General features: G+C 37.7%; 1 non-coding gene across 1 annotated transcript in view; it reads right to left on the bottom strand.

The window, feature by feature from the left end:
• LOC109560146 (uncharacterized) overlaps positions 1-19631 on the bottom strand; it is a 240703-nt gene extending 221072 nt beyond the window's left edge. Inside the window, exon 1 of the transcript XR_011567033.1 lies at positions 19482-19631. This is a non-coding gene — a transcript (uncharacterized protein). The remainder of the gene's footprint in view (positions 1-19481) is intronic.
• Between the last annotated feature and the right edge of the window lie 7826 nt (positions 19632-27457).

Genomic DNA, 27457 nt, shown 5'->3' with positions numbered 1-27457 from the left:
CAGAGAGCTGTTATGATGATTAAACAAACTATCATAAGAAGCTCTTGCATACAATAGGTGCTTAATAACATTTGTCACCTTCCTTGCCCCTAAGAAATGACACAATACAATACACTTTCAGAGAATTTGAACAGTACATTTTTTAAAGTTAAAAAAAAAAAGCTCAGTGTGGCCAAATATTGGTCTGTCTCCTCCCACTCTGCCCATTATTTCCATATGCTTCACAGGATAACTACAACTCTTCTTATACAAGGGGTGACTATTTTTTAGGCCAGTAATGGTAAATTCACTCCCCTTCTTGGTATTTAGCTTAAGAATGAACAAATAAACACCAACTCTAGCCTTTCAGATCTGAGACGAAAAAAATGTGGAGTGGGAGGAATTCTCGGAAACCCTCCTCACTCAAACAAAGCATCTAGAATCTACTCCCAAACGCCACCACTTCCTGCAGGCATGTCTGACTGCATCCTTGCTTCTTTGTGTACACACACTTCCCTCTCTTAGGCCTCACATTTTCCCAGTTGGGCTTACTGAGATTTTGTCTAGGATATGAGTCTGATATAAGGGGGAATTTTCCATACACATGAGTCTTCAACTTACACATAGTTTGAATGTGTCTATATAAATTCTTAACAAAAAGAATGGGTCTATATAAATTCCCAAGCAAATGGTATAAAAACATGGAAAAGGAAAAAATATACTCATTTGAGTGCAGAGATCCAAAGAATAGCAAGGAGAGATAAGAAAGCCTTCCTCACTGATAAATGCAAAGAATTAGAGGAAAACAATAGAATAGGAAAGACTGGAGATCTCTTCAAGAAAATGAGAGATACCAAGGGAATTTTTCTTGCAAAGATGGGCACAATCAAGGACAGAAATGGTATGGACCTAACAGAAGCAGAGGATATTAAGAAGAGATGGCAAGAATACACAGACAAACTATACAAAAAAGATCTTCATGACCCAGGTAACCACAGTGGTGTGATCACTCACCTACAGCCAGACATCCTGGAATGCAAAGTCAAGTGGGCCTTAGGAAGCATCACTAGGAACAAAGCTAGTGGAGGTGATAGAATTCCAGTTGAGCAATTTCAAATCCTGAAAGATGATGCTGTGAAAATGCTGCACTCAATATGCCAGCAAATTTGGAAAACTCAGCAGTGGCCACAGGACTGGAAAAGGTCTGTTTTCATTCCAATCCCAAAGAAAGGCAATGCCAAAGAATGCTCAAACTACTGCACAATTGCATTCATCTCACATGCTAGTAAAGTAATGCTAAAAATTCTCCAAGCCAGGCTTAAACAGTATGTGAATCATGAATTTCCAGATGTAAAAGCTGGATTTAGAAAAGGCAGAGGAAACAGAGATCAAACTGCCAACATCTATTGGATCATAGAAAAAGCAAGAGTTTCAGAAAAACATCTCTTTCTGCTTTATTGACTATGCCAAAGCCTTTGACTGTGTGGATCACAATAAACTGTGGAAAATTCTGAAGGAGATGGGAATACCAGACCACCTGACCTGCCACTTGAGAAATCTGTATGCAGGTCAGGAGGCAACATTTAGAACCAGACACGGAACATCAGATTGGTTTCAAATAGGAAAAGGACTACATCAAGGCTGTATATTGTTACCTTGCTTATTTAACTTATATGCAAAGTACATCATGAGAAATGCTGGGCTGGAGGAAGCACAAGCTGGAATCAAGATTGCCAGGAGAAATACCAATAACCTCAGATATGCAGATGACACCACCCTTATGGCAGAAAGTGAAGAGGAACTAAAGAACCTCTTGATGAAAGTTAAAGAGGAGAGTGAAAAAGTTGGCTTAAACTCAACATTCAGAAAACTAATATCATGGCATCCAGTCCCATCACTTCACGGCAAATAGATGTGGACATAGTGGAAACAGTGGCTGACTTTATTTTTGGGTGCTCCAAAATCACTGCAGATGGTGATTGCAGCTATGAAATTAAGAGACACTTACTCCTTGGAAGGAAAGTTATGACCAACCTGGACAGCATATTAAAAAGCAGGGACATTACTTTGTCAACAAAGGCCCGTCTGGTCAAGACTATGGTTTTTTCAATGGTCATGTGTGGATGTGAGGGTTGGACTGTGAAGAAAGCTGAGTGCTGAAGAATTGATGCTTTTGAACTGTGGTGTTGGAGAAGACTCTTGAGAGTCCCTTGGTCTTCAAGGAGATCCAACCAGTCCATCCTAAAGGAAATCAGTCCTGGGTGTTCATTGGAAGAACTGATGTTGAAGCTGAAACTCCAATACTTTGGCCACCTGATGCAAAGAACTGACTCATTGAAAAAGACCCTGATGCTGGGAAAGATTGAGGGCAGGAGGAGAAGGGGACGACGGAGGATGAGATGGTTGGATGGCATCACGGACTCAATGGACATGGGTTTGGGTAGACTCCGGCAGTCGGTGATGGACAGGGAGGCCTGGCATGCTGTGGTTCATGTGGTCACAAAGAGTTGGACACGACTGAGCGACTGAACTGAACTCAACTAATCTATTTACTTATTTATTTTTATGCCCCTATTAGTTTTCTCCCCATGCTCCACAGATGATTACTATAAAGTGCTTTTACTAATACGATAGGCTGGATCACCTGTCAGGCTCATGAAACCCACCTGTTAACAAGTATCAAGCTGTACTAGTGATTAGTCAAGTTTACAAGAAAGGAGCCACACATCACAACAGGATACATCTTCCTAAATCTCTTCATCACATTGGGATGTATTTTGGGTTTAGAGCAACAAACACAATGGGCAATACAAAATGACGTAAGGAAGCCCTTTGGTTCTGTGCTTCTCTCGCCTTTATGCTCTCTGGTCATGTGGTAAGAAGGCCTCTGTGATTAACTTCCATTGTCCAACCCAGCTATGGCTCATAAAGCTAAAAAACTCATGAAAGTGTTAGTCACTCAGTCATGCCTGACTGTTTACAATCCCATGGACTGTAGCCTGCCAGGCTCCTCTGTCCATGGGATTTTCCAAGCAAGAATACTGGAGTGTGTAGCCATTCCCTTCTGCAGGCTATCTTCCCAACCCAGGGATTTAACCCAGGTCTCCTTCATTGTAGGCAAATCCTGTATCGTCTGAACCACCAGGGAAGCTCCCATAAAGCCAAAAACTGAAGACTAATTAATAATGAATAATCCAGGTGAACCAGGTACATCCTGCTATAAAGATTCCTTAGATAAGAATTAGAACTTAGTACCCTCAGAAGATCTTCAATTGCCTTCCAGTTAGTAAATTTCATCCATTTGTTAACAAAGACGTCTTCCTAAAGTCAGAACTGTAGATGTGTTTATTAATCCTTTTATGGTATTTACAATTTACTTCTTATTTGGACAGTCTTACATCATGTGTATTATTTGGTGAGCATGTATGGATACACATTTGTATCCAATATTTATTTGTGTTGCATATTTACCTCAAAATTCTATCTCTTACTGGTTTCTTTACCCCAATGTCTTAGGATGCATCATATTGCTACATGAACACCTAATCCATTGCTTCTAACTGTTGCATGCTACTACATTTTATTTACTCCTGTCCTAATGAGGATAGCTGGCTATCCTCACTTCCTTAGTAGCTGGATAGCCAGCTTGCCTCCCTTCCTTAGTACCAGAAACAATGCTGCAGGCAATATTTTTAGATAGGAGAACTTCATTAGGATATTTAATCCAGAGCATTATCTTGGGCAATATGAAACAAATATACTTCACTTTATTAAATACCACCACCTCCAAAATAAATATAGTCAGACTATACTCCCACCAGGGCATGAAGAACCCTATATTCCCACATTCCTGCCAACATTTGCCATTATCCAACTGATTGGGGGTAATAATTACAACAGAGACATCTCATTTTGGGGGGAACTTTAATTACTAGCTATAAGGACCGATGCTAAAGCTGAAACTCCAATACTTTGGCCACCTCATATGAAGAGTTGACTCATTGGAAAAGACTCTGATGCTGGGAGGGATTAGGGGCAGGAGAAGAAGGGGACAACAGAGGATGAGATGGTTGGATGGCATCACCAACTCGATGCACGTGAGTTTGGGTGAACTCCGGAAGTTGGTGATGGACAGGGAGGCCTAGCGTGCTGCAATTGATGGGGTCACAAAGAGTCGGACATGACTGAGCGACTGAACTGAACTGATGGTGAGTATTTTAACACATACTGGTTCCCTTTTGGAATTTCCTCTTCTCTAAATTGTATGTCATGCCCTTAATGCATTTTCCAAATTTTAGTTAAAATGGCACATTCCCAACTTATTTCCTTTTAACTAGATTCAAAAACTTTCCATGGATTCTTGAATATGACACAAAAAGGGAACTGTAATGAAGGGGTAGTCAGAGTGGCAAGAGTTAGTGGTCCTCACTAACTGCAACAAAAATAAATTTTTCTTGCAAACCTCACTAAAACACATAACATCGTGAATATCTTTGGAGGGCCCCTTCCAAAGCAAGGTCAGTTCAGTTCAGTTCAGTTGCTCAGTCGTGTCTGAGTCTTTGCGACCCCTTGGATCACAGCACACCAGGCCTCCCCGTCCATCACCAACTCCCGGAGTTCACCCAAACTCATGTGCATCGAGTCGGTGATGTTATCCAGCCATCTCATCTTCTGTCGTCCCCTTCTACTCCTGCCCCCAATCCCTCTCAGCATCAGGGTCTTTTCCAATGAGTCAGCTCTTTGCATCAGGTGGCCAAAGTATTGGAGTTTCAGCCTTAGCATCAGTCCTTCCAATGAACACCCAGGACTGGTCTCCTTTAGGATGGACTGGTTGGATCTCCTTGCAGTCCAAGGGACTCTCAAGAGTCTTCTCCAACACCACAGTTTAAAAGCATCAATTCTTTGGTGCTCAGCTTTCTTCACAGTCCAACTCTCACATCCGTACATGACGACTGGAAAAACCATAGCCTTGACTAGATGGACCTTTGTTGGCAAAGTAACATCTCTGCTTTTGAATATGCTATCTAGGTTGGTCATAACTTTCCTTCCAAGGAGTTATTGTCTTTTAATTTCATGGCTGCAATCACCATCTGCAGTGATTTTGGAGCCCCCCAAAATAAAGTCAGCCACTGTTTCCACTGATTGCCCATCTATTTGCCATGAAGTGATGGGACCAGATGCCATGATCTTAGTTTTCTGAATGTTGAGCTTTAAGCCAACTTTTTCACTCTCCTCTTTCACTTTCATCAAGAGGCTTTTTAGTTCCTCTTCAAGTAAGGAGACCCGAACCTAAGCTTTGTTTGCATCATAGTAAATCCACCAGTATACAGTAAGTTCCACGTATATATGGGTCCAGTCTGAGCCCTCTATTTGGTTCCATTGATCTATTGGTCTGTTCTTGCACCACACTAGGGCAACACAAGTTTATTAATTTATTTGTAGTTGCTTGAATTTTATCAATAAGCATTATTAACTTATTTTTTAACTTTTAGAATATCACTGAAAATTGCTTATAATCCCAAATAATATTTCATATTTTATTTTTAATTCAAATTTTATATACCCCCACCACCTATCCCCTCACTATCCCTAATAAAATCCTCTGACCAACATGATTTCACACCTTTAGAGTATACCATTCTCTTCATATTCCCAGGGGCATTATTCTTTATAGTTTTTATTATTTTTTATCAATGGTATTATCTAGCTAATAAGACACTGTTTAAAAAAACTCATCTAGCCCCTTTCATACTAGTGAATTAACTCATGCATTCATTTACTCAGTAAATAGTTTTTAAGTGCCTACAATATGTCTAAATGTTATGAATTCAACAACAAAAAACATATGCTGACTCTCATGGAGTTTAATTCTTACCATAAATCATTTCCTTTACAGAGAAGAAAGTAGACAGTATATGGGGATACACAAGTACTTTCTTCCTTCCTTTTATAATATAAAGTTATTAATAACAATAAGCTCTTTCTGATATCCATTGCTGTAAATTTATAGACACTGCAATGCACCAATGGTGGTTTCTACAAAAACAAAGACTTTGTATTTGTTCCCTTTTCCATAGGTCACCTCACCACTTTATACCACTACAGCTGTGTGGGTCTGAGTCACAATGGTCCATGCAAAAATTTGAGTGATCTTTTTAATGCCCCCAATACACATAGTGCTGACTTAGATACTATCTTCTTGGACGACAGTTTTTTCCCATCTGTTCATGCCTCTTTCCCTCACACTTTAAAGAGACAAAACTTTATAAACCATTCTTATATTGAGGAAGATCAACAGGCTCTAAGGAAAACGAGGATGCTTTCACAACATGATTGAAAATGAGTGCATTTTTCTTTTAAACCAATGGTAATGGTGGCCGTAGTGGCTGTTTTCCTAATGTAGAATTCATGACATCACTTACTTATAGATAAATTCAAGCATGTCAAGTTTGGCAGATTCTTTCCAGAAACTAGTTTATCTCTCCAGCCTAATTGTCTGCCTCTCCTGCACTATAATTTGCATCTTGGCAAAGTTCCCAAAATAGAACATGCCATTTCTTACATCAGCATTTCTAGTTTCACTGTGACTTCTACCTGGAATGTGTTTCCAGCATTCATTTCTTCACCTACTTCCACCCTTCATGCAAAACTCAGCCCCAGGGGACATGACTCTTCTCCAAACACATAATGCTACTCTCCTGAGACCCCCAATGTCTTGAATATTCCAGTATCATAACACTGAAATTAGTCTTTTAAAATGATCAATTTACATGCCTGTCCAGTTTACCAGCCTACAAATTTCTCGAGAGTATAAGACTGTGTCATTGTCCCCTTTACATATCCAGCTACTACTACAGTCCTTGCCATATAGCATGCAATCAACAAATATTGAACAGAGCTCAACTCAACTAAAATAACTTTTTGGAACAGAACTTTGAGCTTATGCAATCATAACTATCCCTGAAATGAACCCTGTGGGTAAACCAAATAGCCAACTCCCAACATAAGAAACATGAAGAGCAGAGAAGGCAAGTTAACCCCGCAACTACTTTGTTTGAATTCCTTCCTTATTCTGTAAGTAAAAAAAATTAACATGCCAATTAGTATACTGAGCATGCAACACCTTAATAACCATTAACCCATTCCTTGATAATACAATATTATAATGCCCGGCTTAGCAAAGTGGTTTTCAAACTTGGCTTTTTGAGTTGGGGTGGGGATCACTTTTGTTTATTTTTTGGTGCATATTTTAAGTTGTGATTTTTTTTCTCTAAGTAAAGCATGAACAGAAAAATGGTTACATAGAACAGATAAATGTGAGTGAGCTAGTTGAGGATGGATGGAGAGCTGAGAGAAACTAAGATGGATCCTCGGGATCCCTACTGCTCCTTGAAGATCACATGGACAACCATCATTCATTCACAGTGCTTTCAGTCCTTGGATGGAGCACAAAAAACTAGGCTTGATGACCAAGACCTTTTCCTTCATCCCTCATTCATGATCACATTTTAATTCTATTTTTTTTTTTTTTTGAGTTGGACTCTGAAACTACCAACTTCATTTGTATTCAGAAGGATCAAGTTTCTATCGTTTCTAGGATTCTGAGAATGTTAGAGCTAGAAAGAAAAAAATGACAATGGAGGTCATTCTATCAGTGATATATAATTTCTGCCTCACATGCTTTGTTATACTTTATTATTATTTTACAGGTATTGTATAAAAAGTGCTATAGAGCAGCATTGCTCAATTTTTAACATGCAGAAGAAGCACCTGGGATCTTATTAAAATGAAGGTTCTGACTCAGTAAGTCAGGAGTGAGATAAATACTCTAACAAGCTCCTGTGTGTACAAAGTCACTTCAGTCATGTCTGACTCTTTGTGACACCATGGGTTGTAGCCCACCAGGCTCCTCTGTCTATGTGGATTCTCCAGGCAAGAATACTGAAGTGGGTTGCCATGCCCTCCTCCAGGGAATCTTGGAGGATCTGACCCAGGGATTGAACCCGTTTCTCCTATGGTTCCTGCATTGCAGGTGGATTCTTTACCACTGAGCCACCAGGGAAGGCGACAAGCTCCCAGGTGATGCCAATGCTGCTGGTCCACAGCCCCTGCTCGCCACAAGAGAAAAGCCCATGCAGCAATGAAGACCCAGCACAACCAAAAATAAATAAATAAGAAAACGGCAAAAAAAAAAAAGAGAAAAGTAACATGAAAGAAATCAGGAAGACCCACTCTGTAGGTCCCAAAAGAAACTAAATGCGTTCTTTTTCGGATCCCTTTCTTGTGTGCTTTCTCAGCCAAGTGGTAGAAGGCTGACCTTGTTTACTACCAACATACTTCTGCTTTCTTTTTGCAGAGAGAGCAGTAAAGGAAGATAGACCTCAGAGAATGCCAGCTTCCTCACGGTTTCTGAAAACAGACTCTGAGACTAAGCAAGTATTCATCCTGGCAGAGATGTCACCTTACAGAGACAAAAATTGAGCTTGTTATCAAACAGCCAACCCCACTCTTGGGTGTAGGTGTCTAGGTGTCAAGCTGAAAGGGAAGACAGATGCAGGTCTGCCCCCACACACACGGCCGAGAACTGCTCTGGAAAATTCCATGGTGACAGGTCGTTGCCCTAGTACTCTCACAGTTTAACAGGTTAACAGTTTCAGGGCTAAACTTTCAAAACACAGCTTTACAAACCTGGATTTCTTAGCAATGAAATCAAAAAACCACGTGGTGGAACTACAGCTCAGAGCTCACCCTGGGAACACATGTCAGGATTTCACTCTCAGAACCTCAACTTCTAGGAAACATATACAACAAGCCCCTCCAATCTGCAGGAAGAGTCTGCTCTGAATTTCCTCAAGATCCATTTCTCAGAAAGAACCGTCTATATCAGTGTTTTTCCCTCATCTTTTTTCCCAAGTTGATAATAACGCGGTATAGTAGGAAACACATGGACTTGGAAGAACAAGTCTTTGGGCAGTGCCCCTAAGTCCAGGGTTTTCACGCATAAAACAAAGACAATAAGATCTATTAAAATTACCTAACAGTATATGGTGAGATTTAAAGAAGAAAATGTAAAGAACTGTAAAAATGACAAAATAATAATGGTAGCACCTAATACTTATTGAGTATGTACCTGAAATTTACTGTATGTAAATATATATTTACTGTATGTACCTGGAATTTCCCATAGACTACCTTAATTAATATAGCAATCCAAAAGGCAGGAATCATTATCATCATTTTAAAGTTTTAAAGCACTGAGCCTAGAGAGATTGACTCAACAACATCACGTTGCTAGTAAAAAGCCAAGCATAAGGCACATTTGTTAGTTCTTAGCCCATAGCTTCCACTGTAACTTGCCCACAGGACTCCAGTTTCCTTTTGGGGAATCAGATCTCATTAACAAGTCTTCTGATGCTGGGAAAGATTGAGGGCAAGAGGAGACGGGAGCAATAGAGGATGAGGTGGTTGGATGGCATCACTGACACAAGGGATATGAATTTGAGCAAACTCTGGGAGACAGTGAAGGACAGGGATGCCTGGCATGCTGCAGTCCATGGGAGTCACAGAGAGTCAGACAGGATTTAGCAACTGAACAACAGTAGGTAGCAAAATAGTTGATTTACATTGTAAAAGTTGAAGGACCAGATCTTTCTTCCCACTAGACTGGAACTAGAAGGGTAATAAAATTTAGCCAAACACCCATTTCTGGGACTCCTACCCTTGAAGCATTGGTGCAAGGCTTTAAAAAATAGTGAGGTCCTATCCATTTAGAAGTAAATGAATTGTTTCTGTCTTGAGAAATTTCCTTTAGTTCTTGTTCCTTGCTCCACTCAAAACAATTGGTTTCTTCCTATTTCAAGATGTGGTTCTCCAATTTTTCAGTCTGCCAATAAATTTCCTTTTTTTGCTTAAGTTGGCCATTATTTGCTTCTTTGCAATTAAAAAAAGTTAACTGATAAACCAAGCCAGGACTCAACTCAGGGCTGCCTGAAATCCTAAGCTTGTGAACTAAACCAATAAATTATATTCTGTCTTAAGTGTCACATTAAGTATTAAAATGTGTTTCTCTTCTCCTCCAATCTGCACCTGTATTCATCTATAACCTACCCATTAGTTCATATGACAACTTCTACCTTCTAAAAACATATGTGAAAATTATTTCTTAGGTGATAATTCAGAAATTCTCTTAAGAGCCATGGATTTAAGGTGAATCGTTGAATCATCTGAAAAACTGAAAGAAAAGCTGATAGGAATCAATGAGATCATTGTCACCTAATTTTGTATAAATAGAAATATCATAATAATTTAATGAAAAGTATCAGTACCAGTATCTGGTACCCCACTGCTTAGATGCAATGTATCACAGACAAGTCTCTCCAAATACAAACAGTAAACAGAGACTACAAAGACAAAATTTATTTTTTCTCAGCTTTGTCTGTTTCAAATCTTAAAAATATCCAGGCTCTGCTAAGTAAGCTAGCAGTGTCTCCGGGAGTAGTCTAAGCAATCATCCTGGACATCAAACAACAGGAAGCTTTCAGAAAGAAAAAAAAGGATAAAAGTTCAGCCACAGTTTAATTTCCTCTCTAATTCCAAAGGAATATATTCACTGAGATCCTTGGCAAAGGGACTTTCTTCCACTCTCAACACTTTTTTTTGTTTTTACTAGATGAAAAATAGCCACAACAAATTGATCTGGGCCCTGAGATTCATAAGTTTCTGAACTAGAAGGGACTGCAGGAATGGGCATGTGCTACAAGTTGAGAGGAGAGGAAGGACCCAGAGCCACGGGTTCCTGCATTTGTCTGGAGCTGTTACCACTCACTCAAGGTATAGCCAGTGTTTCATGAAAGACACAAAATGCATGTCGACTGAAAAAATGCATAATCTAAAAGCTGAGAATTATGTTTTACTTGGCAGACTTGCTAAGGAAGTAAACCCAGAAGACAGCCTCTCAGATAGCTATGATGAACTGCTCTGAGGGGTAAGGGATGAGCCAGGATATACAGAAGTTTCTGCAACAAAAACCAGGTAGTCAGAACATCAAAAGATTACTGTTCATAAAAGAAAACCAAACATCTCAAGTTAATGAATTTAGTGCTTTATATGAATGGAAAGATGCAAGAGTCTGGGCTCATTAAAGTCATTCCTCTGATATGCACCCTAACTTCCTAGGGCCAGTATCCTGCTTTTCTCCATCCTGAATCCCCTCAGGGTGCACAGTAGTGGGTGGCTGCAGTGGATGGAGGCCTGGTGGAGGCAACATCCTTTGCTTACCGATGTGGCAGGCAACATTTCCATATGCAAAATAAGTGCATCACATTGGATTGTGTGTTTGAGACTAAATGATATTCTCAAAATTTCCTGCAACATGCAAAAAAGCACTCACATTAAAGGGTTGAAGGATTCTTTGATTTAGCAGGAACATTTTTTAGCACTTTGAGGGACTATATTAAGCATATAGAGAGCTCAAATCAACACCTCACTCACTGTGAAATTCCAAGTCAGAGAATCATTTTATAAAACATGATAGGGCCCTTCTAGTAACACTGATAACCCAATCCTGTTGAATCCTGTTGAAACCATGGAACATTGAATTGCATCAAATATAATATGCTATCAACAAGTAGGCTTTATAAGTTTAAATTTTAGCAAAGTAAATAAAGACAAACTGATTGCACATTAATTTGATTACTTTTATTGAATGTGTGACTGGCATCATATAAATATTATGAATGACTTGGTCTAATACAATAAAATCTATCCAATTGGAATTCTTGCAAAAACATATCCTAAAAAAATTAGAAGAATGAAAAACACTGGCATAGAATCGCCTCAGAAATCTCAAATGGAATTATCTGATGGATCTGGAATGCCATTAGAAAAATTTCTATTCATTTACTTGAAGATCTGTAGAGAGAAGGTTAGAAGTCTTGATATAATGGAACATTATTTCTATGTAGACACTGCAAGAAGGAATAGCTACAATGACACGACCTAAGAACACCACCTTTATCCTGAGTTACTAATAATTTATTTCAAAAGTTGGTCTAATACTCCTACTCTTACTCTTTGATGAACAAACTTTCATCAAAATGGCCTTTCTAAGGGATAAACTCTTCAGTTTACAAAGACTACATTCTATTCTTAAGCAAGCAATTCTGATTTTATATGTGTAGCACCATTAACTAGAAATGGAAAAGTTGCTTTTTATTTTGTACGTTTTTTGCTGTAAATTTTACTACTTCAAACTTTTTTTGTGTCTGCCAAAGGGAAAAAAATAAACAAAATCAATATTTGAGTTTAAACTTGAAAATATGATGAGAAGAAATTAGTGTAGCTACAGTGCATATGGGTGTGTTGTTCTTTGCTTTGTTTTGCCTATTTTCTAGAATGTAAGCTCATGAAACATATATTTACAGACAGCTTCTTCTCTGCCTGTTACAGAGATTAACAATCCCTTTCTCTCGATGAGCATAGATGCTATCATTTACTGAGTAGTTGTTGTGTGCTCCATACTATACTAAGTTATTTAGACTCATACAAGAATTCTATGACAAAGGTCAGATTAAAATGGTGAAAACCTGTACATTATTCATTCAAGAAGTATTTATGGAGCAGCTACTACCAGACATTATTCTGGGCTTTGACAGTATAAGAATAAACAAACAAACAAAACGAACCTTAAGTCACTGTTCCTGTAGAAATAACAAAAATAGGAAAAAGCATTCAGAGATGAAAGAATATTTTTAAATTATGACAATTTGAAAACAAATCAGAAGTTACAATGCTAACAGAAAATGCTGAGAAAATATATTCAAAAAATACATTCAAAAGGCAATCTAGAATTGTATGTCCAGTTCTAGAAAGAGGGGAAAATGTGAAAATCATTAGATGGAAACAAACTGATTCTTCCCATTAATAGATTCTAAATAAAAGCAGTTAAGATATACTTCTAGAAGAGGACAAATCATCCATAATGGAAGGTCAGCAAAGCATACAGGAAGGGTGAACAAAGTAGAGTCCACAAAATACCAATAACAATAGTGGTGGTCACACTATTATTTGTGTATGGATAGGTCCTTACCTTAAAAATTATATCTACAAACACACATCAGTATTTTCTTTATTACCATTATATATATACACACACACACACACACACACACACACACACATATATACATAATGTATACAGTATTATGGGGAAATTTTCCTCTAAAAATTTAACCTGAAATAGATCAATTTATATGAAGAGAAAATTAAGTTCTGTTATCCTTTAAACAAAATTATGAATAATGGCTTCTTCTAGGTGCTGCTGTTTTAATCAATTGTTATTTTTATTGCCTATTTTTATGCTCAAATTGTCACAGCTTAGCCAGTGGGAGGTCTTTTTAAGCTGGCTTCCAAGTCTTGTCAACAGCATATCAGAACATTTCAAAGTGTACTTGCTTGCTGGTAACAAAAATTTCTACCCTAATCTTGAAATATCTCTTTCCCAAGGCATAGAATTATCTCCTCCTAGAAGCACTGATATTTTTAGTTGAGAGTTACCATTTCTCTATGATATCCCTCCTTGAAATTTTAACTCCTCACAAAACTATAATTAAACCTCCTTACTTTTATAGTCTGATGAACTAAATAAATTTTATTAAAATTTATATAATTACTTGATTTTTAAAAATCTGTCAATAAAAACTGCCTAAAAAACAGTGCTAGTATTTTGAGTGATTTGTGATATTTTATTCTGCTATGATTTTATGCACTCAAACTGCATTTCAGCCCAATATCTCTAATTATTTCCAGGAAGTTTCACAATTTTTCAAATTTTTATACAGCAATATTCCTAAAGGTGTTGCTTTCTTTAATATGTTTTATAATTACTTTTAATTATGAGACAAAAATTTTAAATCAACTGCTTGGCAAATGTCAAGACATATACTTCATCCATCTATGAAATAAAGTGAAAATGTTAGTCGCTCAGTTGTGTCTGACTCTTTGAGACCACATCCATGGCAACTGTAGCCTGCCAGGCCCCTCTGTCCATGGAATTCTCCAGGCAAGAATACTGGAGTGGGCTGCCATGCCCTCCTCCAGGGGACCTTCCTGACTCAGGGATCAAATCCAGGACTCCTGCAGTCCAGACAGACTCCTTAGTTTCTGAGCCACCAGGGAAGCCCCCATCCATCTATACACAAAGACTTAAAAAAAAATTTTTTTTGGTAGTACATTTTTTAATTAAAATAAGAAAAGCATTGTATCTGTAAACAATAAGGCAAATTAAAATTGGAAACAATCTTAATTTTTGCTTGGAGAGAAACTAAGATTCTGATGCATGCAAAAGGATGCAATGCAACATGGAAGTTCGGTATCTAAGCCCTCACGGAAAAAGCATCTTCAGATCTCTTTGATGATACTTATATGGGAAAATGGTACCCTCTGGTACAAGACTGATTGAAAGTGACACTTTCAAGTCTATGCTCAAATTGGAAAAAGGTCCCCTAAGGATAGAGAGGCAATACTCAATTAAAGATGCTTGATTGTTAGAGAAAATGATACTGATTATCTTGCCTCTGAACCTCAAATTAATTATGCAAGATAATCCTTACAATTTAAGACTGCCTCTATTTATGTGATCTATTAGAACTATCTTGAACCTCCTGGCCACTTAACATATGGCTTTTCAAAAGTAGCTGGAAAACGTGTTTCTTTCCTAGCCAGAATTTATTCAAAAATTTTAAGGACAATAACTTGAGATATATCATCTAGACACATTAATATTTATAAATCTAGGTTTAGCTTTGCCAAAACAGAGCTGCTACTAGAATCCAAGCTCTCACAATCATTCAGATTTGTACAGTTTAAAAACCAAAAGTAATTTTGGCTGAATCTGAAATGATAATTTGTCCCAAATCATTGCCTTAAGGTCCTATAGTCATTACAATGGGAAAGCAAAGCAAAGAAATTGATCTATAGTAAAATGTAGGCTTCCCTAAGGTTGTTTCTATGCTAGGATCATCAGTTAATACATAATTTTAAATATCTGTATAGAGTACAAAATCTGATGTTTTTTTGAAATACCAACTAGGTTATGTTGCATGCACCAGTTCCAATTATCTGATTCTGAGTAACTCCAGGACTACGTTGAGAGTTCTGAGCCACCCTGACTCCAAGAAACTAGAAAGAATTTCTTAGAACATTACCTCTACCTTTCAAAATATGAACGAATATTCTTTCCACTTCAAATTAAGGTATCTAATACATTTTGATTTCTATAAACATCTTTGAAACTAAATGTTTATTATATCCAAAGATGTTCAATTTAATAGGAAAAAACCTTCACTCAATGCCTACTAAAAGCCTATATACCTAGAAATGGGGATAAAACAGTGAACAAAATAGACACAATTTTTCCATCACTGGGTTCTCATATTAGCAGGAATGTAATAATTTTGATAATAATTATCTAAATAGTAAAAGATCTTCAACACTATTTAACAAACTAAATCCAATAATGCATAAAGAGGACCATACACCATGATTAATTTGGATTCATTCCAGTGTCATAAGGATGATTCAATATACACATCAATCCATGTGATACATCACATTAACAAAAGGAAAGATAAAACCACACAATCACCTCAGTAGATACAGAAAAAGCATTTGACAAAATTCAACATTCATTCATGATAAAAAGTTTCACCAGAGGTAACATATCTCAACATAATGAAAAACCATTTATGACAAACCCACTGCTAACATAATACTCAGTGGTGAAAAGCTGAAAGCCTTCCCACTAAACTCAGGAATAAAACAAGGATGTCCACTTTAATTGTGTCTATTTAACACAGTATTAGAAATCCTAGTCACAGCAATCAGGTAAGAAAATAAATAAAAGGTATCCAAACTGGAAAATAAGAGGTAGAACTGTCACCATCTGCAGATGACAAGATACTCTATATAATGAACCCTAAAGTCTCCACCAAAAAAAAAAAAAAAAAAGAAAACTATTAGAACTAACAAATGATTTCAGCATGGTAGTAGCATACAAGATTGACACATGGAAATCCATTGCATTTCTATACATTATTAATGAAATACCAGAGACAGTAAAAAAAAAAAAAATCCCATTTAAAAACATGCCTAGGAATAAACTTAACCAAGGAGGTGAAAGGTTTATTTGCTGAAAACTATGAGACATTGATAACGGAAATCAAAGGTGATTCAAAGAAATGGAATGATATCCCATGATGTTGGATTGTGGGAAAGCTGGACAATTACATATAAACTAGACATTTTTCCAAAGAAGACATACAGATGGCCAACTGGCATGTGAAAAGATGCTCTGTGTTGCTACTTATTTGAAAAATGCAAGTCAAAATCATAATGAGATATTACCTCACACAGGTCAGAATGGCCATCATAATAAAGTCTACAAATAACAAATGCTGGAGAAAAGATATTTCATCAAAATGAAAGAATGGTTGCTCTTCAAGGGTACTGAACACAGAATAATTACAAATATACTTTAATAAAAATCTTAATATTAAAAGAATGATTACTAAGAAGAGGCTTACCATTTCTAGGCCATTTTATGCCTTTTTGTTTGATGCCAAAATAATCAGCCAAATTTCATGTCTTCTTTATGGCCAATAATAGATGATGTTTCCTTTTTAGAGTCTTTTTTCTTAAATCTTTTCAGAAGACCTATCTTTCTCTTTGAGTTGTTCCTTTGAACTCTTTCTAAGGTCCCTTTGTATCTTTCCAATTTTGAAACAGAGAACTAAATATTAAACTCTAGAACTACCTGACAAATTGTATATGAAGCAAAAGAATGATCTTAGGAACTCAAATGCTCCATATGTTTTCTTTCTTTAATATTGTTTTAGAAGCCTTAAATGAGGAGACTATGCATAGTGGGTCAATGGAGGCAAAGGCCTCCTGCACAGAGGAAATCCTGACTGACAACTTCCTCATCACCTCTTTTCTTATTAGGACCTCAGACCCTGTGCCCTCTGTTTTCTTGTGTGCTACCATGTACTTCTTCCAAAGAGAGTTTTCCATGATCCTAAACAACTCAGCTTTCTCACAGTTTTTGCAGATTGTCCATTGCAAAAATAAAGAAATTAAGATAACCTTAACTAATCATAAGGATCTTATATTTTCAGTAAGTTACTGAGCAAAATAACTCCAACATCTGTAAGACCTAGAAAGAAAACTATGCCTCCAGTCTTTTGGCTCTCTCTCTTCATTCTCTTTGGTTCTGGTGATGTTACACCTCAGCAGACATGAGATAAATATATTTTGCTACTTGGACTGGTGATTCTGATAAGGATGAAAAAAGTTAATTATTTCTTAATGACACACATATCCCTTCAGGGGTGGGCAATAAAGGATCCCGTATTTCTTTGCACACAGCAGTCTCTAAGTAAACATCTGTTGAATGAATGAACTAATGACAAACAAGTTACAGATGACACTGAATCCTTTAAATCATAAGGTCAAGGTAAGTTTCCTCTACATTTTAAGAAATAGAGACTTTTATCGTTTTTTTGGTTTTTGCTTCTGCTTCATGAAAGTAAATTATAATTACCTTATTCATCATTCTCAGACAAGGGATGACAATTCATTCTTCTTTCATGAATAATTAACTCAAAATATTAAAGTTCATAGAGGTAATCTAAGATATTAGGGAAGCAGCTGTTTTTTTCCAAAGGAAATTACAAATCATGGCAGTACAAATCCTTTTTGGAATAAGGCAACATCATAAACCTATAAGTTAAAATGTTTTACTTATCAATTTTTAATTATAATAGGAAACAGAAAATATATTCAGTTAACACATTAATAAGTATAGTCTTTGTTTAGGTTATGAGTAGAAATAGAGAAGGAAGCAAAAGAGATCAAGAAGATGGAGGGAGAGGGAAAATGGAAGAGACAAAAGGAAAGAAAGAAGCATGCAGGAAGAATTGAAATAGAGAATTATATCCTATTAAAGGCTTTTTTTTGGAGAAGGAAATGGCAACCCACTCCAGTACTCTTGCCTTGAAAATCCCATGGACGGAGGAGCTTGGTGCAGGCTACTGTCCATGGGGTCGCAAAGAGTCTGGCGCGACTGAGCAACTTCACTTTCACTTTCACTAAAGGCTTTTTAAGCAATTACTGCTCCAGGCTGTTAAAGTTGGCCTATGGTGTTTCCCCAATAGGATTAAACAGTAAAGTCAAAATTTGAATTTTCCTAAAGAGTCAAAGGATAATAAGCTATGAGCTGAAAGTTTCCTATAATTTAAAGACTATAATAAAATTTTAATATTAATTTAGGGAGAGAAATACATTTTTCCTACTCTATAAATAAGTTTCAACTGCAAGTAAAGAAAACATGATTAAGAGCAGCTTAAACAGTTTCTTTTTTTCCCTCACAGAACAATACGTTTAAGGGAAGGCGGTACCTGTGTTCACTGACTGTTACTGAGAGTTCACAAACTTTTTTCTCTATGCCCTGGCCACAGTAAGAGACCTCTTTTCATCATTGTGGCCTACCAATCTCTTAATAACTCCTGAACTAACAGGCCTCATGACAACAGGTAAGGAAAGAAGAGCGCAACTGGAGAAAAGTAATAAAGAATAAGGCCAAAAGGGCCTTTCTGCATGCCTGTCCCTCCTCATCAGAGAAGCCATGGCATCTGGGACAGCTCACTCAGCCCCTTGGGCTTGCATCTCACAGGCTAGTACCACATCTCATGAGGAGACGGGCTTGTGAATGGGATTGTGTAAATCACCGTGTTCACCACACTCACATTTTTAAGAGTTCTATTTATTTTGCCTGGGGTCACAGCCATTTTTGGTAGTCATGCTGGTACCACAGCTTTGGTAGTCATGCTCCAGTGATCTAGTGGCAAGCAGAAGAAAGATTTTGCCCTCATATGAAATTTAGTTCAGGGACAAATATATTGTCTTGCTATTGTACTCATTCATTCAAAGACACACTCCAATTTACATAACATGGATCTTATAGTCAAATCAATAGCGGGCCTTTGAAATTTCAAAATGCCACCACAATACATGAAACTTCTCCAGTCTGCCAGGTCCTTACAGTTTAAAATGCAAAATACTGTGTGCTCCAAGCAAACTTAATTCTTTATGAATTTAACTTGTCATCTAAGTCTTACAACAGAAGTACTTGACCTTGTGTATATTCAGTAAATACAACCGAACATGAATATTCTCATTTTCTCTCACGGACACTCAGGAAAACACAAGCTTGTAAGACAAATTATGTACTCTTTCTGAGTTCTCTGAACAATAAACCTAATTCAAAGTTAGTATTCCTAATAATTACACACACATACACATTTATATACTAGGGTACATATATATATATATGTGTGTGTGTGTGTGTGTGTATGTATACAACCATATATAAGTATATATAAACTATCACATATAATTAGTATATATAAACTGGGCTTTCCTGGTAGCTCAGATAATAAAGAATCTACCTGCAATGCAAGAGATCCAGGTTTGATCCCTGAGTAGAAGGGAATGGCGACCCACTCCAGTATTCTTTCCTGAAGAATTCCTCAGACAAAGGAGCCTGGCAGGCTACAGTCCATGGGGACACAAAGAGTTGGACATGGCTGAGAAACTAACACACCTAAAAGAAAAAAAAAACAAACTGGTAGACATATTTATATATATAAAACATATAATAAGTTACATATATATAAACTATCATAGATAATGGTTTCTGGCACTTTACTATGGCTTCATGATTATTTTTATCAAAATTCTTATTATCAATACATTATATTAGAAATGTTTGCATATCATGCTCTCCCACTAGTTGTAATCTCTATAAGGATGCAAGGATTTTGTCACTTATTTCTAAATTCATACTCTCTAGAATAGAAATTTCTACCTGGAAATTAGTAGGTACTTCTTTTTCTCAGAATGAATTAATGAAAGAATGAGTTGGATTTTTTACTTTCTCATTCAGGTCAGTGTCAGGTCAGTGATGCTGACCTGAATGAGAAAGTAAAAAATCAAACTCACATTTGATGATTCACATTGCTATGATTGTGCTAATACGTTAGAGTTGCTTCCGACTAAAAATCGTTGCTCTCCGTTGGGTTCCAAAGGTATGAAGTCACTAGTCACTGCAGTCCCTGACCTTCAATAACCTGAAGGTAGTTCAAGGTGAAAATCAGGAATGAGGCCCTCTGTGCTCTGAGAAAAACTGGCAGAATAGGCCTTCCGATAGTTAGATATTTTCAGGAGAAGATTTTAAGAGCTCAATTTCTTGCATCTTTTCATACCTAGAAAAGCCCTGAAATCATTAATGGAGACATTTGCTCCTCATGACTAGCAGCAACCTTCTGCCAAAATGTGTGCTTGAATGCACATATCATCCTTCACTAAAATCATATATACCCTGGTCTTCCCCTCTACCTCTTTGGAGCAGTACCTCAGAGATACCCGAGTGGCTGTCTCTGGGATGTAGTCCTCATTTGACCCCAAATAAAACTTAAGTCACAACTCTCATGTTGTGCTTTTATTTTTTTTAAGTGCTAACATATTTTTGAAAGAAAAAAATTAATGAATCTCTTAATGTCCTTCAGATGCCACTAAGAATAACATGATTTCATATTTCTAACATTGCCTTAGGTCCAATGATTATATAGAAGTTGATATCAAAAGCTGACCTATCACTATTGAGATTCCCCTCTAAAATTACATTCAAGTACCATTGCCAGATAGTGAAAGACAGGGAAGCCTGGAGTGCTGCAGTGCATGGGGTCGCGAAGAGTCAGACATGACTGAGCCACTGAAAAAACCCACCACAATTGCCAAATGCCAACACTAACCTAAACCATTCATTATTTTAATTTTCTATTCAGAAAAAAAGCAACATTTTTATCAACTTGTCTTACAATTACTTAGAAGCAAAAATACAACTTTAAAATAAAAAACAATCAGGTCTAAGATCTGATTTTATTTACAAGCTAATAAATTAGTCCTATTTTTCCCTGGATGCTGGCAGAAGAGACAAAACTCCTGAGTCAGAGACAAAGGGTTTTATTACTCATGGCACAGCAAGCAGCTGGAGCATCAGCATATTTACAATGGTTCTTCTTGCCCCCAGATCTCACAAGGAAACAAGGAGGAGCCCAGATAGACACTACCCATGCAGGGTATGTGCATCCTAACCGAAAAAAAAACTGAGATTGGGGAATCCAAAACCACTTTTATAGAAAGGAATAAACAAGCTTGCCCTTTGTCTGGGGGTAGAAGGAGATATTTTCTCATCTCTCAACCTTATCAATTGCATAAACAGCCCTGAAAAATGACCTCAGTAAACAGCAGTTAGGGCTGAATCTTAGGACATTCAGCAAGACATAAAGGACAACTAGTGACCTACAAAGGACTCCCTCTCCCAGTGAAGCTATTATTACATAAGCACAAATAAATCATCAACCAAAATTTGCAAATTTTTGTTTATTCTGCAGAAAACAGAGAGCAAGCGTATTTCTAAGTAGTTCAATGTTTGGGTTCCACTTAGCTTTTATTCCCACCTACTATGACTAGAGCAAAGAGTTCATAAATGAAATACAAGAAATGAGGCTGCAGAGGAAGTCAAGGTCAGAGGATGAAGGATTTTAAACACCATGATAAGATCATTGGACATACCCAAAGAAAACAGGAGTTACTTGAGGGTTCAAAGTGAGAGAAATTCAATTAGCATTTTAGATAAATGGCAAAAATAGAGGTGGCAGCAGCAGCAGCTTAGTCACTCAGCTGTGTCCAATTCTTTGCAACTCCATGGACTGTAGCCCACCAGGCTCCTCTCTTTATGGGGATTCTCCAGGCAAGAATACTGGAGTGGGTTGCCATGCCCTCCTCCAGGGGATCTTCCCAACCCAGAGATTGAACCCAGGTCTCCCACATTGCAGGTGGATTCTTAGCATCTGAGCCACCAGAGAAGCCCAAAAATAGAGGCAGGAAGGCTAATTTGGAGGCAGTTGAATCATTGTGACTTGACCCAAAGAGTAGGAGTCAGGATGCAGATAAAAGTAGACATGAGATATGTTTAAAAGGTAAAATTGTCCTAATTTAGAGTTTAATTGTATACAAGAGGTAAGGAAGAAGAATTTAAGAAAACTGTCTGCTTCTGGACTTCCCTGGTGGCTCAGACGGTAAAGCGTCTGTCTACAATGTGAGAGACCTGGGTTCGATCCCTGGGTTGGGAAGATTCTCTGGAGAAGGAAATGGCAACCCACTCCAGTACTCTTGCCTTGAAAATCCCATGGACGGAGGAGCTTGGTGCAGGCTACTATCCGTGGGGTCGCAAAGAGTCGGGCACAACTGAGCGACTTCACTTTCACTTTCTTTTCTGCTTAAGCAGCCACAGAATGGTGACACTATTCCTTAATGCACAAAGCACAGAGAATGTAACAAATGAGAGAGTGAAAGTGTTTAGTTCTTTTGATACTATAAGGAGTTTGAGATGTACTGGGACATCTAAGATGTCTAATAGAAGTTGATATGCAGACCTGGTGCTTCAGAGATAAAGCTAGGCCTGTGCCATAGAACTAAATGGTAACTGAAGCCTCTGAAGGAGAAGGAGATCATGTGGGAGCATATGAAGAATAAGAAGGAAAAAAAAAAAAAACAGGCTCAGGTGATAACTTTCAAGAATAACCAAACCCTGCATCACAATCCCTCAAAGACTCAAAAGAATTACAATCAGAAAGAAGAAAGAAAATCAAGAATGCATGATACCACAGTCACTATGATTCCACAGAATATTTCAAGAAAAGAGACATCAGAGTCAAATGCTATGGTGAATTCAATTGACTTCAGGACTTAACATGTTTATTAAATTGAATAAGGAGCTCTTTGATGTGAGCAGTTTCATTGGAATCATGGAGGAAGAAATCATGTCAACAGAAAGAGAAACAGAAGTGAGATGAAGAAATGACAGATGTGTGTGTATGCAGGCAATTGTCTCAAGAAGTGTAAAGTATAAATGGAAACAGAAAATTTCCAGGATTTGTTTTATTTTTTAATGATAGGAGAGATTTGAATATGCTTTAAATGAACATAGGAAGGAACCAATAGATAAAGATTAAAGAAGTGGATATAAGACAGGAGAGATAGTCAAAAGAGATGTTAAAGGAGAATTTTCAGAAACATAAAATCACAACTCTCATACAAATATAAAAAGAACATGTATCAAAAATGCTCTTTGATTTGCTAAACAATGAGGTAACTTGTAAGATATTAAGACCAGCTCAAAGTGATTTAATCAGATGATTTACTTTTAAGTATTACCAAAGAACGGAGAAGGCAATGGCACCCCACTCCAGTACTCTGGCCTGGAAAATCCCATGGACGGAGGAGCCTGGTGGGCTGCAGTCCATGGGGTCGCTGAGGGTTGGACATGACTGAGCGACTTTACTTTCACTTTTCACTTTCCTGCATTGGAGAAGGAAATGGCAACCCACTCCAGTGTTCTTGCCTGGAGAATCCCAGGGACGGGGGAGCCTGGTGAGCTGCCATCCATGGGGTCACACAGAGTCGGACACAACTGAAGTGACTTAGCATAGCATAGCATAGCATTACCAAAGAAAGGCTTCCTGGATAGCTCAGCAATTCAGGGGATCCCAGTTGGACTCCTGAGTCAGGAAGTTCCCCTAGAGAAGGGATAGGCTACCCACTCCAGTACTCTTGGGCTTCCCTGGTGGCTCAGACAGTAAAGAATCCACTTGCAACACAAAAGACCTGGGTTTGACCCCTGGGTTGGAAAGGTCCCCTGGAGGAGGGCATGGCAACCCACTCCAGCATTCTTGCCTGGAGAATCCCCGTGGACTTAGGAGCCTGGTGGGCTACAGTCCCTGGGACACAAAGAGTTGGACACGACTGAGCAACTAAGTGTAGCACAGCACATTATCAAAGAAATGCAAGGACAAGATTGCTTCAGATCAGATCAGATCAGTCGCTCAGTCGTGTCCAACTCTTTGCGACCCCATGAGTAAGTGCAAATTGATTAATATCCTGAAAAGCAAAAACTGAAGTCTTTAGTGCTTTTATACAGAAGAGAAAATTTAGACAGACCTTATTTACATCACTATAGTGTAAAATGCATAAATGAACTATTCATGTAACTTCACTAAGTCTGGGACCTTTAAATCATAATAAACTGTGAGCTGAACAAAGTACATTCCCCTGGATAACCCTTGTGTGGACCTGTAAAACAATGACCCCTTATGATAATAAAAGGACATTCTGTTCACCTTTGATCTTATTTACAAGTTCCAAACAATTTTTTCTTGATGAGTATTTGCTAAGAACATGTATCCTCAAGTTCTTGACAAGTAGCAGAAACACTCAAAAAAAAAAAAAAAAAAAAGAATGAAGTTAATGAGCTGAAATTAGAGACAGGATTATGAAAAAGGAACCCAAACTGGTGAAGGGCTCCTGGGGTCAGCAACAGTGTCACTCCACTAGGTCTGATAACAGAGCAAATGGTTACCATGACCTTTTGAGACCTATAGCTCCAGTGTAAATGCTGTGGACTTTGATAGAGGAACACATTCATCACCAACCCCTGAGCCTGAGAAGGAGGATAATAAGGGCAAGACTATTCCTCAACATTCTCCTGCTCTCTGATTTCTGGTGACTTCCACGGGCAAAATCCAACCTGGTGCCAGAGGGCAAAGGAGCCTTGATATAGGTCCTACAGCTCATTCTCCTGGGACATAAAGCAGGGTAGAAATGGTGGAAAGTGGACGCAGAGGGCAGATGAAGAATATCCAGCTCAGGAAGGGAACTAGAGCTTAGAGGGAAAGATAAGCCTTTGAGAGGAAAGAGGACTTTTAGGTAGCAGGAAGATAAAAGGTAATGAGTGTAGTTATAAGGTCGTTTGTACATTGGAAGGTATTTCTGGGGCTTCTTAATGAATTGAATTTACTATCTTTAAAGTCATTATATGAGGATAGAGTTGATAGCAACAAGGTTGGTGAGACTGGAGGTTTTAAGAAAAGAGGAAAATTTGGGGATGCTCTTGTAGAGAAGTACAGAGGGAACTGACCAGATAAATAATAGTAAGAATTTTTGAAGGAGGGGGTAGAGGTACAGAAAAGGGGAGTTATATGTAAAGAGGATGAATTCATAGTGGAACCCATCTTCAAGATTGTTTGTTTTTTCTCCAAAATTCAGTTATAGCCTCACTTCCTTCGTGACATCTCCTGTGACTTCAGTACAAGTATAAAAGAACAATGACTAATTGGTACAAACCAAAAGAATTCTCTTGATGGACTCTAATATTCATGGCTGTAGTGTCTCATTGCATTCTGATTACAAATTAGTACATTCTTTTATTGCTTCTCAGGAAAGGAAACAGATGGCCAATGGTTATGATTGGAATGAATCCATCTTGTAAGCTAAAATATCCAAGATTATTTCAGGTCAATGTGAATTCAGTAAACTTTGTAATCATATTCATATTATTTTTCATAAATTAACCAAATTAGCAAAACTTGCTCAGGGTATCAAGTGTCGTCATTGGTTCTGAGAAAATACAGTGCCCAGCAATTTTTCATAACACTGACTACTAGGAGTATTTGTAAAATACTGCCTGGATTATGATACCTAATGAGTTAACAAAACAAATTTCCTTTATTATGTTACAGTTTTAGATGTTACATCTTTCATCAGGCATTTTTAACAGAAATCCAGAATGATGTAAAAGGGAAGGCCACAATTATTTCAAAAGAAAGATGTTGAAATGCAGCATATAGTCAAACAAACTGGCTAGCAATGTAGGATGATTTGTTTTGTGCCAAAGTATGATCACGTGGCTCCGTAAGGCACAAGTTCTGAGCTTCTGTAACTTGCTGCTAACACCACTTCCAGTTCTCTTTGGCAATTATTATACATTGCTGTAACATCTACAACAGTATCTTCCAACAGCAAGTACCTCCTACTTGAATCCTGTCATTTTCTATATTTAAATAAGCCTTTTCCTAGATCATTTCAACCAAGAGTTTCAACAACAAATAATTTGTTGAAATATCATGGTAGGCAAAGAACTGTACTATGAACTCACCAAGACTATATATCTAAGTCTCAATAAATGCCATTTTCACGTTCTACCATGTTTCTTATGGATGTGCATACATGTCCTCTCTTCTCTACTAGAATATAAATTTCTTATATGTAAGCTCTAAGGAGATCCAACCAGTTCATTCTGAAGGAGATCAGCCCTGGGATTTCTTTGGAAGGAATGATGCTAAAGCTGAAACTCCAGTACTTTGGCCACCTCATGCGAAAAGTTGACTCATTGGAAAAGACTGATGCTGGGAGGGATGGGGGGCAGGAGGAGAAGGGGATGACAGAGGAGGAGATGGCTGGATGGCATCACTGACTCGATGGACGTGAGTCTGAATAAACTCCGGGAGTTGGTGATGGACAGGGAGGCCTGGCGTGCTGTGATTCATGGGGTCACAAAGAGTCAGACACGACTGAGCAACTGAACTGAACTGAAGCTCTCTCTTATTTACCACTGTGTACCTTGTGGAAATAGCACATTGTGGGCACTCATAAGCATTTGGTAAATATTTGATGAATGAATGGATAGGTGGCTAAATGAATACAAGAGAAAATTAAATGGTCTGTTAATTAACAAATATTTGAAAAGCTCTCATCTATTTATGAGCTTTTCTGGTGGTTCAGTGGTGAAGAATCTGCCTGCAGCACAGGAACTATAGGAGACATGGATTTGATCCCTGGGTCAGGAAGATTTCCTGGAGAAGGGCATGGCATCCTACTTCAGTATTCATGCCTGGAGAATCCCATGGACAGAGGAGCCTGGCAGGCTACAGATCATAGGGTTACAGAGTCTAACACAAGTAAAGCAACTTAGCATACATGTATATCTGTTTATCACCTCAAAGGGAGTAATGTATGCCATTGCTAACTGTTTTACTAGGCATATCAGATGAAAATGTATCTAATTACATTCAATAACTATGTCATAAATCAACTAGAGAACTAAAATGAAAATTTCCTCAATGTGGAAATGTAAAGCATAAACTCTTAATTTTGCTTTATAGATGAGATTATGAAAAACTTAAATGGTTTACAAAATTGACACAAATGCTAAGAGCAGCATTATCCATAATCACTAGAAAGACAAAAGGCTCAAATATCTACCAACTGTTAAATAAATTAAAAAATTCAGTATGTCCATGTAACGGAGTATTATGTAAAATAAGAAAGAGTGAAGTGTTAATATATGCTGTAGCATGGGTGAACCTTGAAAACATTACATAAAGTGAAATTTATATGAAATGTCCAGAGGAGGCAAATCTATAGAAACAGAAAATATTTTAGTAGTTGCCAAGTTTGGAAGCAGAGTGAATAAAGAGTGACTGCTAATGGGAATTAGGTTTCTTTGAGGGTAATGAAATGTTCT

The sequence above is a fragment of the Bos indicus genome, chromosome 6 (assembly GCF_029378745.1).
Source record: "Bos indicus isolate NIAB-ARS_2022 breed Sahiwal x Tharparkar chromosome 6, NIAB-ARS_B.indTharparkar_mat_pri_1.0, whole genome shotgun sequence".
NCBI classification, from domain to species: Eukaryota; Metazoa; Chordata; class Mammalia; order Artiodactyla; family Bovidae; genus Bos; species Bos indicus.
Note: the sequence above shows the minus strand (reverse complement) of the source record. Positions and strands in the feature narration are given on the sequence as shown.